Below are 18,585 nucleotides of genomic sequence, written 5' to 3' on the forward strand. Positions count from 1 at the left end.
ATACACCTTGGCCTCCCAAAGAGCTGAGATTACTGGTGTGACCCACCGCGCCTGGCCTAGCCTCAACTTTTATCAGGAGTCATTCTGCCCAAAACACCTCCAAGGCCCACTGCCTCTGGACTTCACCAGCTAGCCTGATCAAGGTTTAAGGCAGTTTGTTTGAAGGATAGGCCAGTTTGTGTTCGATATTCTCTCACTAGGACCTAGAAGGTCTCTAGTTTATGTAATAATGGTGCCTTCACATTAAGACATTATTGAAACATTCTGCTATGAATCTACTACTGAGAGAGCACACCTGCTTGGTGAGTTTGGAAAGCTTAGCAAGAACTACTTGGCTTGCATGTTAATGAAATGAGAATTAGCAGATTTCCCCCTATGGTTTGAAGTATATGTGAAACTCACTGTATGGCAGACACTCTAGCTGCCCACACAGTGTCTGCTTTCTCCTTCTTCTTTACTAACAAAACTCTGTTATGTTGTAGATAGCAAAACGTGTCCTTAAGATGACATACTCTTGTTTCTCCTGTATCTATGGAGAAGATCTTACATCAGTGAGATGTATACAGAAGTAATTGGGTAGGACTTGCAGAGAAGTTCTTTGAAAGGAGGACAGACCCCTATAGACCCTCTTTCGCTTCTTGTACCTTCTTGCTTTCTGGAATGTGGATGTGAGGTTTGGAAATCCAGGAGCCATTTGGACAATGAAGCAACCTTGCAGATGGAAGTCACATGTTAAAGATGTGGACCAGAAAGATAGAAAAGGCCTGGGAACTTGATTGTGGAGCTGCCATCCAGTCGTGATCTCCCTGCCTCTGAGTTTCCATTACATGAAAAAGAATAAACCTAGCTAGGCAGGGTGGCTCTCGCCTGTCATCCCAGCACTTCAGGAAGCCGAAATGGGTGGATCACCTGAGGTATGGAATTTGAGACCAGCCTGGCCAACATGATGAAACTCTGTTTCTACTAAAAATACAAAAGTTAGGAACCCCAGGCAAGATCGATCCAAGATGGCCGACCACTAACAGCTCAGGATTGTAGCTCCCAGTGAAAGCTCAGAGAACGAGACGACGCCACATCATTAGACGAATTTTCGTCACTCACCGATTAGCCGATTCCCAGTGGAGGAGCCCCACGGGTCGCCAGCGCGACTCTTGTGGCCACCGCAGCGGTTTTGCCGGCGTCTCGGCGCAGCAGCTCTTCATGCAGAGCCAACGGGACTGCTTCCCCTACTGACCGGAGTTTGGCGCTCCGGGAAGTCAGAGCCGCTTGTTGCGGACTCAAGAGGGAAGCCAGACCAGAGATTCCCGGGCAGAAGAGCACCATCAGTCTTATCGCTGCTATTTAGGCTGCCACAGTGGGTTGCTCGGATCCCAGCACTGGGAATCAATAAGTCGGACGTCGACTCAGAAAACTAATTAGAAAGGCGGTTCATCTACAATGAAGGGAAAAAGACAGCCTAAGAAAGCCGAGTATACTCAAAATCAGAACCCGTCAGCAACGGAACAAGCCCTGTTGGAAAAGGACTCATCAGCAACCGAACAAGCCCTGATGGAAGAGGACTCATCAGCAACCGAACAAGCCCTGATGGAAAAGGACTGTGTTCCATTATCTGAAGTAGGCTTTAAAAGGTGGATGATAAGAAACTTCTGGGAGTTAAAGGAACTTGTTCTAACCCAATGTAAAGAAACTAAGAACTTGGAAAAAAGGTTAGATGAAATGTTGAAAAGAATAGACTGTCTGGAAAACTCTGCCTCTACCGTGAAAGCTCTCTCTCTCTCTTTCCCTCCCCCCACAAAGAGGCTCTCCTATCTTTACATACTGCCCTGGCCTTCCCGCCGCCGCAGCTACCTCCCACCGCTTCTGCCTTATCAGCACTCCCCAGCTCCCCTCCCGCCGCTTCTGCCTCATCAGCACTCCCCAGTTTCCTGCCGCCCGGTTTCTGCCTCATCAGCTCTCCCCGGCTTCCCGCCGCCCGGCTTCCCGCCTAGCAGTTCAAACTGGCCAACAGTTGCCCACCAACTCAGCCCCCAACTTTTCCACTCCTTCAGCCCTTCAATCCCTATAAAACTACCCTGCCCCTCTGAGCGGGGCGGCCATTTTTCCTTTTCGTCCCGGCTGGCACGCCCGGAGGCCCTTTCCTCTCAATAAAGCCTGAACTTAAGAACTTTCTTCTTGCCTGCGGTCCGGTTTTTTCCGAACGAGCTCAGTCCTCCCGCAGAGGGTAGGTCGGACATAGACAATATAGAAAGGAATACAAATGAACTTATGGAGTTGAAAAATACAACACGAGAACTTAGTGAAATATGTACAAGCTTAAACAGCCGAATGGATCAAGCAGAAGAAAGGGTATCAGAGGTAGAAGACCAACTTAATGAAACAAAACGACAAGACAAGAATAGAGAAAAAAGGATAAAAAGGAATGAGCAAAGTCTCCAAGCAATATGGGACTACGTGAAAAGACCTAATATACGCTTGATTGGTGTACCTGAATGTGACGGAGAGAATGAAGTCAAGCTGGAAAATACTCTCCAGGACATTATCCAGAAAAATTTTCCTAATTTAGCAGAGCAGGACACTATTCAACCCCAGGCAATACAGAGAACACCACAAAGATATTCCTCAAGAAGACCAACCCCAAGGCACATAATCATTAGATTCACCAAGATCGAAACGAAGGAGAAAATATTAAGGGCAGCCAGAGAGAAAGATCAAGTCACCCATAAAGGTAAGCCTATTAGGCTTACAGCAGATCTCTCAACGGAAACCCTACAAGCTAGAAGAGAGTGGGGGCCAATATTCAATATACTTAATCAACAGAACTTTCAGCCCAGAATTTCATATCCGGCCAATTTAAGCTTTACATTTGAAGGAAAAATACAATCTTTTAAGAACAAGCAAGTACTCAGAGATTTTATTACCACCAGGCCTGCTTTACAAGAACTTCTAAAAGAAGCATTATACACAGAAAGGAACAACCAGTATGACCCTTTCTAAAAATACACCAAAAAGTAAACAGCATTAACATAAAGAAGAATTTTTATCAACGAAAGGACAAAATAGCCAGTTAATAACAAATGGCAGCAACCCTAAATTTAAATCGGCCAAATCTCCCAATCAAAAGATACAGACAAAATCTAACGGTATATCCAAAGATATACATAGACTCAAAATAAAGGGTTGGAAAAAAAAAACCAAAAACGTACCAACCAAATGGAGAGCAAAAATAAATAAATAAGAAGCAGGAGTTGCAATTTTCACATTTGACAAAATAGATTTCAAAGCTACAAGGATACAAGGGTAAAAGGATTAATGTAATAATAAGAGATCTTAACACCCAGATACATAAGACCCATAATGAGATTTAGATTCAACGAGACAACAAATTGATAACGATACCCGGGACTGGAACTAAGATCCAGAACAAATAAACTCAATAGAGCTCTCCATTTTAAACACACGGAATATACATTATCCACAAAATCTAACGATATATCTGAAGATATACAAAGACTCAAAACAAGGGGATGGAAAAAAACTCACCAACCAAATGGAGAGCAAAAATAAATAAATAAAAAACAGGAGTTGCAATTCTCACACTTAATAAAATAGATTTCAAAGCTACAAGGATGCAAGGGTAAAAGGATTAATGTAACAATAAGAGATCTTAACACCCAGATACATAAGACACATAATGAGATTTAGATTCAACGAGACAACAAATTGATAACAATATCCAGGACTTGAACTCAGAGCCAGAAAAAATAAACACAATAGAGGTCTCCATTTTAAACACATAAAATATGCATTAACCACTTTAAACACTCAAAATATTGATCGGCCATTATTGAAACCCATTTTAGGAATGAAGTAATATTCCTTTTTCCCTCTTTTTCTTTTTTTCCCCTTCTTTAAAAAAATAAATAAATAAAAAATAAAAATAAAAATAAAAATAAGGAAACTGCTCTCTCTAACCCAAATGTAAATAAGTAATTAAGGACTGTGATCCCCACCCTACCCAGACAATGTGTAGACGAATGCTCATCTTAGCTTTGGTGAACCACTTAAGTAACAATCGGAATGTCAAATAGTCCCCTGGCCCTCGGAATGTCTGAAACTCCTCACCCCATCCCCAGCCCTCACCCTCATCTCTGCCCAGAAGGTGATTTGCAGAATCCACTAGCCCTCGGAATGTCTGAAGCCCCTCACCCTCATCCCCGCCCCTCACCCCCACTTCCAAGGTGGTTTTACGGGTATAAAAAGGTCTCATCACCCTTAAAAAAAAAAAAAAATACAAAAGTTAGCAGAACATCTGTAGTCCCAGCTACTCGAGAGGCTTAGGCAGGAGAATCGCTTAAACCCGGAAGGTGGAGGTTACAGTGAGCCAAGATCCAACACTGCACTCCAGCCTGGGTGACAGAGTAAGACTCGATCTCAAAAAAAAAGAAAGAAAGAAAAAGAATAAACCTGTATCTTATCTGTTCCATGTTTTGATTTTCCATTATGTGTGCCAACAAAATCTAATCCCAATCAATGTGTGGCGTGCCACAGTTAAGAACAAAAACTCTGGAGTCAGATCTGAAATAGAGATCTTACTGTGCACCTGCGTAGCTGGGTGACCTCTCTAAGCCTCAGCTCATCGTCTATTACAAGGATCATGGATGTTCCCTACATGGTGAGACTGCTGTAAGGATTAAGTAAAATAACACATGAAAAATGCTTAGTGCAATGCCTGGCACAGGCATTCAGCACACATCAGTGGTACATCTGTTGTTTCCAGACAAATACAGAGGCTAGCTGAAACCACAGATATTACAGAGAGGCAAAGAAGAAATCGGTGGTCTCCAATCTAGACTGGACACCCTTATTACCCTTTCTGTGTAGCTCTTGTCTCCCAGCTCTCTCATTCACACTCCCAACACATTCTCCCCACACCTGTGTCTACACTCAAGATTCCTACCCCTCTTGCTATATGACACTGCCTCCCACTTCACGGAAAAAATTGGAATTATCAGGAGCGAAACCCCTGAATGTCCTGCTCCCATACCAACTAACTTCTTCCAAGGGCATTTCTTCTTTTGCCCAAAGCTAATTCTTCCATCTGTGCTTTGGGGCCAATTCCTCCCGTCAACTCAGAGATGTGGACTCATTGTACCCTACCTCCCCTTCTTGTGTCCCAGCTTACAGATGTGCTCACAGCTCTGCTGTCTTACAAAAATCAAGACAAGACAAAATACTATCCCTCTTTGAACATGGTACTGCAGGGATTGATCCTGCTTTCTCCTGCCTCTCCTAGCCAACCTCTTTATTAAGGGAAAGTCTATATTTGCTCTATCCACTGTTGGTAGCACCAGCTGCTATTTACTAAATATTGACTCTGTGCCAGATTATATATACATACTCTCCAATCTTCAAATCAATAACACAAAGCAAGACTATCACTATTTTGGGTGTGAATGAGATACCTGAAGCTCAAAGAGATTGAAGTCTCTCTTTCTGGTTCAAACAGCTAAAATTAAAATGTGACAGAATCAAGATTGCAACCCTAGTCTCTCTGAATGCAGTTCAGATTATTTGCATTCTCTCAGCAGTTCCCAAACCTGCCAGGGCATCAAAATCTTCTAGAGGCCAGAAAAGGAAAACAACAAAAAGAAAAACAAACAAACCAAAAACCCAACAGATTCTTGGGTCTCAGATCTACCAAATCATAGTCCCTTCATGAAGAGCCCAGGAATCTTGACCTTTACAGCTTGTGGGTGGATCTGATACAGCCCCACTGACATAGGGCTTCCCCATGCTGCCTCTCACCCTTGCATTCCTCACCTCATCCCAGTTCAGCTTCTAGCTCCACTTGTCAAACCAGATTACCTTCCCGAGACCTCCTCATGGCCAGATCCACCAGGCATTCTCCAACCTTTCTCTTGCTTGATTTGTTAACAGCATTTAACAAGCTGACTAATTTCTACCTTTCTTTGGTTTCCAGAATACCATACTTGACTCTTGGATTTCCTCCCTTCTTTTTGATCTTTCCTACTCTTTGTCTTTCAGCCTCTGGCCACCTCCTAAATGTTGGCACCCCACCTTAGTTTCTAACTACACTCTCTTCTCACTTTAAACACCATGCTTGGGTGACCTCATCCACTCCCACGGATCTAATTACTATTTGTATATTAATGACTCCCAAACTGGTATTTCTAGCTTCCCTCTTGGCCACTGGATCTACTAGTTTGTATGTGAGGAATAGCCAGTTGAGTATCACTTAGATCCCCTAACTCAACAGGTTCATTAAGGAATTCATGATCTTCCTGCTCCCCAGTCTGGCTCCACAGGGGCATTAGATGGCTCAGGCTGCCAGAACAAAATGTCATAGACTGAGTGGCTTAAACAACAGACATTTTCTCACAGTTCTGGAGGCTGGAAGTCTGAGATCAGGGCACCTGCATGTTCTGGTGAGGGCTCTCTTCCTGGCTTGCAGACGACTGCCTTCTTGTGTGTGCTCACGTGGCCTCTCCTCGATGCATGCTCACTGAGAAGGTGTAGTTTGCTGTCTCTCTCTCTCTCTCTTTTTTTGAGGGGGATGGAGTCTCGCTTTGTCATCCAAGCTGGAGTGCAGTGGCACCATCTTGGCTCCTTGCAACTTCCGCCTCCTGGGTTCAAGGAATTATCTTCTGCCTCAGCCTCCCGAGTAGCTGGGATTACAGGCATGTGCCACCAGGCCCAGCTAACTTTTGTATTTTTAGTAGAGACAGTGTTTCACCATGTTGGCCCTGCTGGTCTTGAACTCCTGACCTCAAGTGATCCACCTGCCTCAGCCTCCCAAAATGCTGTGATTACAGATGTAAGCCACCTGTAATCCCAGAGAGAGACTGGTCTCTCTCTCTCTTCTTATAGGGACACAAGTCTCTTCTATAGGGACACAAGTCTTATTGGATTAGACCTTATAACCTTATTTCAGCTTAATTACCTCCTAAAATCCCTATCTCCAAACACAATCACATGGAGAATTAGGGCTTCAACATACGGATTCTAGGGGAACACAAATATTCAGAACACAGCAACAGCTGTGGAACAGTTCAGCCATACTGTATGGTTGCTGAGTCACACCCTGTGCTCAGAAAGTCCCCATGCCTGATGTTTAATGCCCTTTGACAGGCATTCTGAAATGCTCGATAACGTGATCTTTGAATGTGTGTTTTGTCAGTGAAGTCCTCTGGGACAATGGAGCCTGTGCTGGGTGCTTGGAGCTTCAGCTGACATACCATCCCTGCACCTCTGGGACAGGCTCTCAGCCCACTGCTCCTACCCCCTGGCACCACAGGTCTTCCCTCCTCATCCCCTGTGGCTACTGCCACCTTCTGCACCTCCTGGAGTGGGGTCCTGGGCATGGGTTAGGCACACGTATACTGTGGTATCTCAGGGCAAGGCCTAGCAGTGGCCATCCCAGCCCCAGGCTGGAGGTTCCATGGCACATTCAGGGGGCAGTTTATCAGGGGAAAGCCTGTTGCCCACACTTATCCAGGCATCTAGCATTTTCCTGGCACAGAAGTAACAATACTCATGACAGCCACCCGTGTAGAGACAGGGTTTCGCCATGTTGGCGAGGCTGGTCTTGAACTCCTGACCTCAGGTGATCTGCCTGCCACGGCCTCCCAAAGTGCTGACATTACAGGCATGTGCCACAATGCCCAGTGACATCTCAATTTTTTGCAGGTTATAGCCTTGCCTATTTAGGAAGCTGTTCAAGACCCTACACCCTGTCCTTCCCTTACTGTGCAGATATTTGATGTCACCATCTCTCGATACCAGCTTGCACAGAACTCGAGCCACATTTCTTCCTGTGCTCCAGCCTTACTATTCTTTTACCTACCTCAAAAATCTCTTCACTCATTTGATAATATGCATTCTATCCAACTGAAGTTCTACCTCCATTTTTATTTGATTTAATATACCTTTTAAAAGCATTACTGCTGTGTGTGGTGGCTCACCCCTATAATCCTAGCTGTTTGGGAGGCCAAGGTGGGCAGATCACCTGAGGTCAGGAGTTTGAGAACAGCTTAGCCAACATGGTGAAACCCTGACTCTACCAAAAATACAAAAATTAGCTGGACATGGTGGTGTATGCCTATAATCTCAGCTACTCAGGAGGCTGAGACAGGAGAATTGCTTGAACCCAGAAGGCGGAGGTTGCGGTGAACCAAGATCACACCACTGCACTCCAGCCCGCACAACAGACTGAGACACTGTATCAAAAGAAACAAAAACAAAACAAACAAAAAACGGAAAATTAGCCAGGTGTGATGGCACATGACTGTGGTCTCTTGTACTCAGGAGGCTGAGGTGGGAGAATGACCTGAGCTCAGGAAGTCAAGGCTGCAGTGAGTTGTGATTGCAATGCTGCATTCTAGCCTGGGTGACAGTGAAGAGCCTGTCTTTACATATATGGATTACCTCTCCCGATGACATACAGACTATTATCAACTGCCAACTTATAGATGCAGTTAACCAATTTCCCAGGACATAGAGCCAGGGTTTGAACCCAAACAGCAGCTATTGACCAGTGTCCGCGCTCTCCACCCCTGCCTAGTGCTGCCTCCAGCAAGCCTTCATGGCCACTCCAGGCCATTGCGCATTCTTGTTTGTCTGTTTGTTTATATGTGAAATGTCTTGCTGGAATTTTTTTCCTGACACATGGTGAAAGGTCCCTTTCATCTTCTTCTGACTTTCTGGGTATCTGCTTTGTGGTATCTTAAAATCCTTAGATCAAGCATATTACACGATTCCATATACAGACTGACAGATGCCTTTGCGGGTAAAAGGAGAGAGACAAAAAATACACAAGAGCTTAACACTTCTTATGGTTCGTTAGCACAAAATTACGTTTTGTGCATTTTTTCAAAAGCGAGATCATAAGGGCTCAGTTTCTGCAATGACCTGTGCATCAGTCTTCAATCACAGATTAGAAACTGCTCTGGGTGTTTTAAACAGAAAAGGAATTTAATCCAAGGAATTAGGTGCTTACAGAGATGTTTGTGGGTTGGAAAAGCAGGCTCTAGGCTGATCTTTCAAAATGACAGGGCCCAGTAACCCCCTGCTTTTCCCGTAAGTGGCCTAAGTTAAACTCTGAAAATGGTGCATGATTCACTTGACCCACAACACCCACAAGATTACACAAATCACAAAGTTCAAATCTCTGTGTTCACTTCAGGAATACCTGTGAAACTGCCAAGGCCACCAAGGCTTTGCATATCCCCAAAGCCACCCAGTATCTGAAAGATGTCACAATATAGAAGCAACGTGTGCCATGCTGCCTTACCATAGTGGAGTCGGCAGCAGAGCCCAGGCCAGACAGTGGAGATAATACAGGGTTGGTGGCCGAAAAATTGTGCTGAATTATTGCTGCCCCAAAATGAAGAGAGTAACACTGACCTTAAGAGTTTGGATGTAGATGCTGTAGTCATTGGGCACATGAAGGCGAACAAAGCCCCCAAGACGTCCCATGAAACTCAGAGCTCATGGTCAGATGAACCCACGCACGCACTCCTCCTGACACGCTAAGATGACCCTTCCTGAAAAAAAAAAAAAACAAAACTGTTCCTAACCTGGAAGAGGAGGTTGCACAGAAGAAAAACATATGCAGAAAGAAACTGAAGAAACAGAAAGTTATGGCTCGGGAATAAATTGGTATAACATAAATGCAAATAAAAGCCGAGGTGACCCTCGGATGCTGCAGGAACCTGCGGCGACTGCAGCCATGGGGGCGCACCTGGTCCGGCGCTACGTGGGCGATGCCTCGAAGGAATCCGACCCCCTGAATTTTCCAACCTTCCCTCCCGACTATGGCTTACCAGAGCGCAAGGAGCGCGAGATGGTGGCCACACAGCAGGAGATGATGGACGCGCAGCCAGGCTCCAGCTGCGGGACTACTGTGCCCACTACCTCATCCGGCTGCTCAACTGCAAGCGCGACAACTTCCCCAATATCCTGGCCTGTAAGCACGAGCGGCACGAGTGGGAGGACTGCGAGCACCGAGACTATGTGATGAGAATGAAGGAGTTTGAGCGGGAGCGGCGGCTGCTCCTGCGGAAGCAGAGGCGGGAGAAGAAGGCAGCGGCGGGAGAAGAAGGCAGCTGCGGGCGAAGAAGGCGGCGGCGGCAGAGTTGGCCAGAGGCCAGGGACCCAGAAAAGTGGCCCCCGAGGGGGCCCTGTAGGGGTCCGCCCCCCACCCTATGAACCAGTCAAATAAAACATTTGGGCCCCTTAGGGAAAAACAAAAACAACAACAAAAAAAAAACTGCCTGGCTAGTCGCGGTGGCTCACGCCTGTAATCCCAGCACTTTGGGAAGCCGAGGTGGGAAGATTACCTGAAGTCAGGAGTTCAAGACCAGCCTGACCAATATGGTGAAACCCGATCTCTACAAAAAATACAAAATTAGCCAGGCATGGTGTCACATGCCTGCAATCTCATCTACTCGGGAAGCTGAGGCAGGAGAATTGCTTGAACCCGGGAGGTGGAGGTTGCAGCGAGCCAAGATCATGCCATTGCACTCCAGCCTGGGCAACAAGAGCGAAACTCCATCTAAAAAAAAAAAAGTAAACCACCTTAGGGAATGGCTACTTTATGATTACCGGAAGCTTTTGGAATTAGGACATCACCATGTAAATCACAGGCTCTAGGACAGACACAGTTGACATTTGGAACAGGATAATTCTTTGTGAAGGGGGCTGCCCTGTGCATTGCAGGATGTCTCACAACGTCACGGGCTTCTACCCACTACATACAGATAGCACCCCCTCAGTCACAACAATAAGAAATGTCTCCAGTCTGGGCACTGAGGCTCATGCCTGTAATCCCAGTAATTTGGGAGGCTGAAGCCAGAGGATCACTTGAGCCCAGGAGTTCAAAACCAGCCTAGGGAACATAGGGAGACACCATCTCTACAAAAATGTTTTAAAAATTAGCCAGGCATAGTGGCGCGTGCCTGTAGTTCTAGCTATTCAAGTGGCTAAGAGGGGGAGGATTGCTTGAGCCCAGGAGTTTGAGGCTGCAGTGAGCTATGATTGCACCACTGCACTCCAGCCTGGGTGACAGAGGAAGGCCCTATCTCAAAATAAGAAAGAAATGTGTCTAGACTTTGCTAAATTCCCCCCTGGAAGCAAAATAGCCCCTTGTGGAGTACCTCTTGTCTAGAGCATCATAAGCTTAGCCAGTCGGAAGTCCAGAGGGCTGCTACAATGTTGCTTTCAACAGATTCTGGAGAACTGGAACAGGATGCCTTGGCTGTGTCCTGTGTATTTTGCAACACCACTGCAATAGTCAGCTACAAAGCCGTCGGGCACCTGTACTGTGATTTCATTTCACATGTGTAAATGTCTTGTCTCCCCGAAAATTTGCAAGTTTTTTAAGGGTAGGACTACTCCCTTAATTCTTTATTATTATTATTTTTTTAAGACAGAGGCTCACTCTGTTGCCAAGGCTGGAGTGCAGTGGCTCAATACTGGCTCACTGCAACCTCCACCTCCCAGGTTGAGGTGATTCTCCTGCTTCAGTCTCTGAGTAGCTGGAATTACAGGCACCTGCCACCACACCTGGCTAATTTTTTTTTTTTTTTTTTTTTTTAGTAGAGACAGGGTTTCACCATGTTGCCCAGGATGGTCTCAAACTCTTGACTTCAAGCAATCCACCCACCTTGGCCTCCCAAAGTGCTGGGATTACAGGCGTGAGCCACCACGCCTGACCATGATTATTTTTAAATGTTTAGCTATTGTTTTCTGCCCCTTCTCTGTCACTTCTCCTGCTGTTGGAGGCCTGAAGAGTCCCAGACACCAGCAGGGGTTCCCAGAAGGAAGTAGCCCGAACAGTGAGGAATAATTAGCCATCCCCCCCACCAAATTATAAAGCTACTCCAAGGGATTGAATTGTTTCCAACAAACTTACCTGCATCGCAGAACAAAGCACACAATTATTTATAGGAACACAAAAATATCCAGCACCCAGTGAAGTAAAATTCATGTTGTCTGACATCCAATAAAATATAATCAGTCATGCAAAGAAGAAAAATATGACCCATAGTAAGGAGATGAATACATCAATCAAAACTGACATAGAACTGACACAGAAGCCAGAATTAGCAGACAAGGACATTAAAGCAGTTATTATAACTGTGTTCCATATGTTCAAAAAGTCAAGGAGAAACATATTTGCCTTTTTTCTTTCCTTCTCTGCTGAATAATTGAGCCCAAAAACTAAGATCACAGACACTCAAGCCGATCTGTCTGGTTCAAGTCCCAGCTCTGAGACTTACGGGTTCTCCTATAGTGTAGCTGGGGCTGGGGCTGGGGCCGGGTGCAGTGGTGGAGCTCTGGCCGGGTAAGGAGGTAGGGGTATTAGGAGTACACACCCAAGCAGGGCACTGTTTAAAAAGTAAATATATGTATTCATGGCCGGGCGTGGTGGCTCACACCTGTAATCCCAGCACCTTGGGATGTCGAGGCAGATGGATCACTTGAGGTCAGGAGTTCAAGGCCAGCCTGACTAACATGGTGAAACCCCATCTCTATGGAGTTTGTAAAAATACAAAATTAGCCAGAAGTGGTGGTGCACACCTGTAAACCCAGCTAATTAGGAGGCTGAAGCAGGAGAATCGCTTGAACCTGGGAAGTGGAGGTTGCAGTGAGTTGAGATAGCGCCACTGTACTCCAACCTGGTGACAGAGCAAGACTCCATCTAAAAAAAAAAAAAAACACAAAAAATACAAAAGTAAATATACATATTCAGAAAAATGGGAGTAGCTTTCTAGGGAACAGAGAAGGGAGATATAAAATAAGAAGGGAGAAATTAGACTGAATTAGAGATATTGGGCTAGGCATGGTGGCTCACCCTTACAATCCCAGCTCTTTGGGAGGCTGAGGTGGGAGAATCCCTGGAGCCTAGCAGTTTGAGACCAGTTTGGGCAACATAGTGAGACCCCATCTCTACAAAAAATATACAAAATTAGCTGGATGTGGTGGCATGTGCTTGTAGTCCCGACTACTTGGGAGGCTGAAGTGGGAGGATTGCTTGAGCCCAGGAGTTGAGACTGGGCTGAGATCATACTACTGCACTCTAGCCTGGGCATCAGAGTGAGACCCTGTCTAAAAAAAAAAATTAGAGGTATTGGTGTGAACTCACGGTTTTCAGTATATACAGATGGATAATAAAATAAATATAGATGTGGACGTATGTGTGCACACACACACACTCCCTTGCTCTGTCTACCAAGCAGGTCTAGGAACAGCCTCACCCTCCCCCTGACATGGAGACACTTCTGATTAGAGGTCAAGGAAGAGATGTGTCCAAAGAGGAGAAACCTCAGATCCAGTTATAACTTGGTAATTTCGGGTGGCTTTTCTTCAAATAATGTTTTTAGTCTTCAAATTCATAAAAACAAATCAGGTACATCAATAAACACTACATTCCTACATTCAAAAAATATTTTTATATACAGTAGCTTATTTATTGCATAGAAAAATTATAGAAAAATAATTATAGGCTTTGGGTTAGTCTTGGGATCCTGATTCAGTTCTAACATTCACTCACTTTGTAACTCTGGGGAACCATCTGATCTCTCTGAGCCTCAGTTTCCTCAAATATGAAACAAATATATTTACCTTCATAAGATTTTGTATTTCTTTTTTGAGACAGAGTTTCACTCTTGTTGCCTAGGCTGGAGTGCAATGGCGTGATCTTGGCTCACTGCAACCTCTGCCTCCCAGGTTCAAGTGATTCTCCTGCCTCAGCCTCCCAAGTAGCTGGGATTACAGGCATGCATTACCATGCCCAGCTAATTTTGTATTTTTAGCAGGACGGGGCTTCTCGGTGTTCATCAGGCTGGTCTTGAACTCCCGACATCAGGTGATATGCTCGCCTTGGCCTCCCAAAAGTGCTAAAATTACAGGCACGAGCCATCTCGCCTGGCCAGGTTTTGTCTTTTTAATTAAATTGTACAGATCCCCACCATGCATGACATAAAAAAAATTCTTAGGAAATGATCGTTATCCACACATTTGCACATGGTGTAAATTGGACAGTTTTTGTTTTGTTTTGTTTTTTGAGATGGAGTCTGGCTCTGTCACTGAGGCTGGAGTGCAGTAGCATGATCTTAGCTCACTGCAACCTCCACCTCCCAGGTTCAAGCAATTCTTCTGCCTCAGCCTCCTGAGTAGCTGGGATTACAGGTGCCTGCTACCATGCCTGGCTAATTTTTTGTACTTTTAGTAGAGACAGTGTTTCACCATGTTGGCAAGGCTGGTCTCGAACTCCTGACCTCAAGTGATCCACCCCCCCTCAGCCTCCAAAGTGCTGGGAATATAAGCCTGAGCCACCTAACCTGGCCAAATTGGGCAGTTACTCTGATTTTAGTTTAATGGGAGAAAAAAAGACAAAGGGTGGCAAAGACTTCAGAACAGAGAACATATGAATTAATTTGGGTGACAAAATATTTATTTATTTATTGAGATGGAGTCTCACTCTGTTGCCCCGGCTGGAGTGCAGTGGTGCAATCTTGGCTCACTGCAACCTCCACCTCCTGGGTTCAAGCCATGCTCCTGCCTCAGCCTCCTGAGTAACCGGGACTACAGGTATCCACCACCATCCTCCCAAAGTGCTGGGATTACAGGTGTGCACCACCGCGCCCGGTCACAAGTTATTTATGAATAGAATACGCATGGAGGGAGGAAGACCTTCCAGAGGCAGGAAGAATGGGAGCAAATCCCCAGCGTGGGCAGTAGCAGGAGATGTACAAGGGCTGGTGGGGGCGGAGGCACAGGGAGGCACAAGGGAAGTGAGGATCCAGAGGATCTGTGCCAGGTTGTGTGGACTAAACTAAAACAGGCTGAACTAAGTCAAAGAACTTTGGCCTGGCCAGGTACGATGGCTCATGCCTGTGATCCCAGCACTTCAGGAGGCTGAGGCAGGTGGATCGCTTGAGTCCAGGAGTTTGAGACCAGCCTGAACAACATGGCAAGACCCTGTCTCTATGAAAAATACAAAAAAAAAAAAAAAAAAAAAGAGCCGAGCACCATAGTCCCAGCTACTTGGGACGCTGAGGCAGGAGGATCACTTGAGTCCTGAAGGTCGAGACTGCAGTGAGCCAAGATCACATCACCGCACCCCAGCCTGGGCCAACCGAGTGAAGCCCGGTCTCAAAAAACAAAACAAAACTTTAGCCATTATTCTGTTTCCTGGACTCTCATATTCATGATTTATAGCCCACTAGATCATACTTTGTCTAGATCCTCTTCATAGAAAGCAGCCTCTGATTTAGGGCACTACTCATTAGATTGTGCTGTGTCCAAGTTAAGAGGCCCCCAGCTGCCCTTGGTTTCATGAGTGAACACTGCTTTTTGTTGTTGCTTGATGAGGCGTATTTAAGAGTGAGGAGCTATTGCTAACAAGAGTGAAAGTTCTGTACGTGTAAACTCCCGGGGTGTTTCCCCAAGATTCATTGACTGAGAAGATTCTGATGGGCGCCTCTCCACAGGGCGACTCATGCACATCTCAAGCGCTCAAGAGGAATTCAGGCTCAGGGGAAGCAACGCATGTCTGGAAAAGTATATGGTTCCAAAAAGGCTAAAGGAACTGGAAGTATTTAAAGATGGAAAGATTTAAGGCAATAAACTCCCTCCCATTCAAACAACCAAGCAAGTAAAGAAATATTGTAAAGAGAGTGCCTGCATACCTCTCGCCCAAAATCTCAGAGATTCAAGATTTTGACATTTCTTCTTTTTCTTCTTCTTCTTCTTTTTTTTTTTTCTGAGACAAAGTGTCACTCTGTTGCCCAGGCTGGAGTGCAGCGGCATGATCTTGGCTCACTTCAGCCTCCACCTCCCAGGTTAAAGTGATCCTCCTGATTCAGTCTCCCAAGTAGCTGGGACTACTGGCACATTCCACCACACCCAGCTAATTTTAGTAATCTTAAGTAGAGATGGGGTTTTGTCATGTTCGCCAGGCTGGCGTCAAACTCCTGGCCTCAAGTGATCCACCTGCCTTGGCCTCCCAAAGTGCTGGGATTGCAGGGACGAGCACCACACTCTGACATTTCCTCTTTGACTCTAATTAGAAGGGGTTCCATGATGTCACATGTGCAGTAGGACTTAAAAGGCACTGCAGGTCCAGAGACACCACACTCAAGTCAACAAAGACTTAGAATTAACTTTACTGGTCATTGTAAGGGGTGGAACTTGGTCCTCCTTCCAGAGGGAGGGGTGGAGCTGGGCACTGTTCCTCCATCAATGTGTCTTGGCACTTGGGATATTTAGAGATGTTTATAATGTATTATCATTTGGGGTCTGTATACTCTACTTTGAAAAATTCTATACGGGGAGAGAAAGTACAGGTAGGGATAACTATTGTGAACAGGAAAATGAGGATACATAGATGTAACAAGGAAGAAAGGCCTATGGAATAGGTGTTAGAGACTGGAATCAATGACAGAAAGGGACGAGAAATCATGGAAAAATTAATAAGGTTGCGTGCAGCGGCTCACACCTGTAATCTCAACCCTTTGGGAGGCTGAAGAGGGCAGATTACTTGAGATCAGGAGTTCAAGACCAGCCTGGCCAACATGACAAAACCCCCGTCTGTACTAAAAATACAAAAATTAGCCAGGCATAGTGCCTGTAACCCCAGCTACTCAGGAAGCTGAGGCCAGAGAATGTCTTGAGCCTGAGAGGTGGAGTTGCAGTGAGCTCAGATTGTGCCTGCACTCCACCCTGGGCAACAGAGTGAGACTCTATCTCAAAAAAGAAGAAGAAAAAGAAGAAGAAGAGGAAGAAGGAGAAGACCACCATAAATATTCATTTTAAAAAAATGATGAATTTTTACATCCACAAAGCTGTGCCTAAAAAAAAAATGATAAAAACAACTGATGAGTTTCTTAGCATGAGTTACTCAGTGTTATGGTAGGCACCAGGGATACAGTAAATGACACGAAGCTGCCCTTGAGGAGCTCAGTTCCACAGGAAGGCAAACATCCACGACACCAACTCTGACGCCATGGGTGGTCCTCCAGCACAGCTTTACGGAAATGGAAGTGGGGAGGAAGAAGCATCCACCTGCCTAGAGAAGTCAGGGAAGGCCTGAGAGCACCAAACACCTGGAATGAGGCCAAGATGGGCCCAATGAGCCAGGTCCACATGTCAATACTGAGGGTGGGTCCACCTATCAATTTAGATGGTGGGTTCACCTGTCAATACAGAGGGTGGGTCCAGCTGTCATACAGAGGGAGGATCCACCTGTCAATACAGAGGGAGGATCCACCTGTCAATACAGAGGGAGGATCCACTTGTCAATACTGAGGGTGGGTCCACCTATACAGAGAGAAGATCCACATGCCAATATAGAGGGCAGGTTCACCTATCGGTACAGAGGGAGGATCCACCTGTCAACATGGAGGGCAGGTCCAGCTGTCAATACAGAGGAAAGATCCACCCGTCAATACAGAGAGAAGATCCAATTGACAGAAAGAAGATCTACCTGTTCATACAGAGTGTGAGTCTGCCTGTCAATTCAGAGGAGGATCCATCTGTCAAAACAGAGGGTGGGTCCAGCTGTCAATACAGAGCCAGAATCCACCTGTCAATACAGAGAGAGTGCCCACCTGTCAATAGAGGGAAGGTTCAGCTGTCAATACAGAGGGAGGATCCACCAGTTCATATAGAGGGTGGGTCTACCTGTCAACACAGAGTAAGGATCCATGTCAATACAGAGGATGGGTCCACTTGTCAATACAGAAAGAAGATCCACCTGTCAGTACAGAGGGAGGATTCACTTGTCAATACAGAAGACGGGTGTATTATTTCATTTTCATGCTGCTGATAAAAGACATACCTGAGACTGGGTAATTTATAAACAAAAAAGAAGTTTAATGGACTCACAGTTCCACGTGGCTGAGGAGGCCTCACAATTATAATGGAAGGCAAAAGGCACATCTTACAAGGGGGCAAACAAGAGAGGATGAAAGCCAAGCAAAAAAGGTTTCCCCCCATAAAACATCAAATTTTGTGATACTTACTCACTACCATGAGAATAGTATAGGGGAAACTGCCCCCATAATTCAATTATCTCCCACTGGGTCCCTCCCACCCATGAGGGAAATTAGGGAATTATGGGAGCTCAGATGAGATTTGGGTGGGGACACAGCCAAACCATATCAGCAGGTCCATCTGTCGATACAGAGGGCAGGTCCACCTGTCAATACAGAGGGCCTTGTCTCAAAAAACCAATTTTTTTTTTTAGTGAAAAGCAAAAGTTTGGATTTTATTGTACTGTATATACCCAAGGGGGGTTTTGTTGGTGGAAGGTGGTTGGAGACAAGGTCTTGCTCTATTGCCCAGGTTGGAGTGCAGTGGTTCAATCATAGCTCACTGCAGCCTCAGACTCCTAGGCTCAAGTGATTCTCTGGTCTCAGCCTGGTGAGTAGCTGGAACTATAGGCATGCACCACCACACCCAGCTAATTTTTAAATTTTTCGTACAGACAAGGTCTGACCATTTTGCCCAGGCTGGACTTGAAATCCTGGCCTCAAGTGATACTCCCACCTCAACCTCCCA

At 45.6% G+C, this 18,585-nt stretch overlaps 1 protein-coding gene and 1 pseudogene across 2 annotated transcripts in view; both read left to right on the top strand.

Moving 5' to 3' along the window:
• LOC118146666 (uncharacterized) overlaps positions 1 to 18,585 on the top strand; it is a 102,278-nt gene that overhangs the window by 54,953 nt on the left and 28,740 nt on the right. The window lies entirely within an intron of this gene.
• Positions 1,935 to 11,019, top strand: LOC144576490 (NADH dehydrogenase [ubiquinone] 1 beta subcomplex subunit 7 pseudogene; annotated as a pseudogene). The gene has a single exon (XR_013525671.1). The product of XR_013525671.1 is annotated as an NADH dehydrogenase [ubiquinone] 1 beta subcomplex subunit 7 pseudogene (transcript).

This window comes from Callithrix jacchus, chromosome 13 (assembly GCF_049354715.1).
Source record: "Callithrix jacchus isolate 240 chromosome 13, calJac240_pri, whole genome shotgun sequence".
Lineage (NCBI taxonomy): Eukaryota > Metazoa > Chordata > Mammalia > Primates > Cebidae > Callithrix > Callithrix jacchus.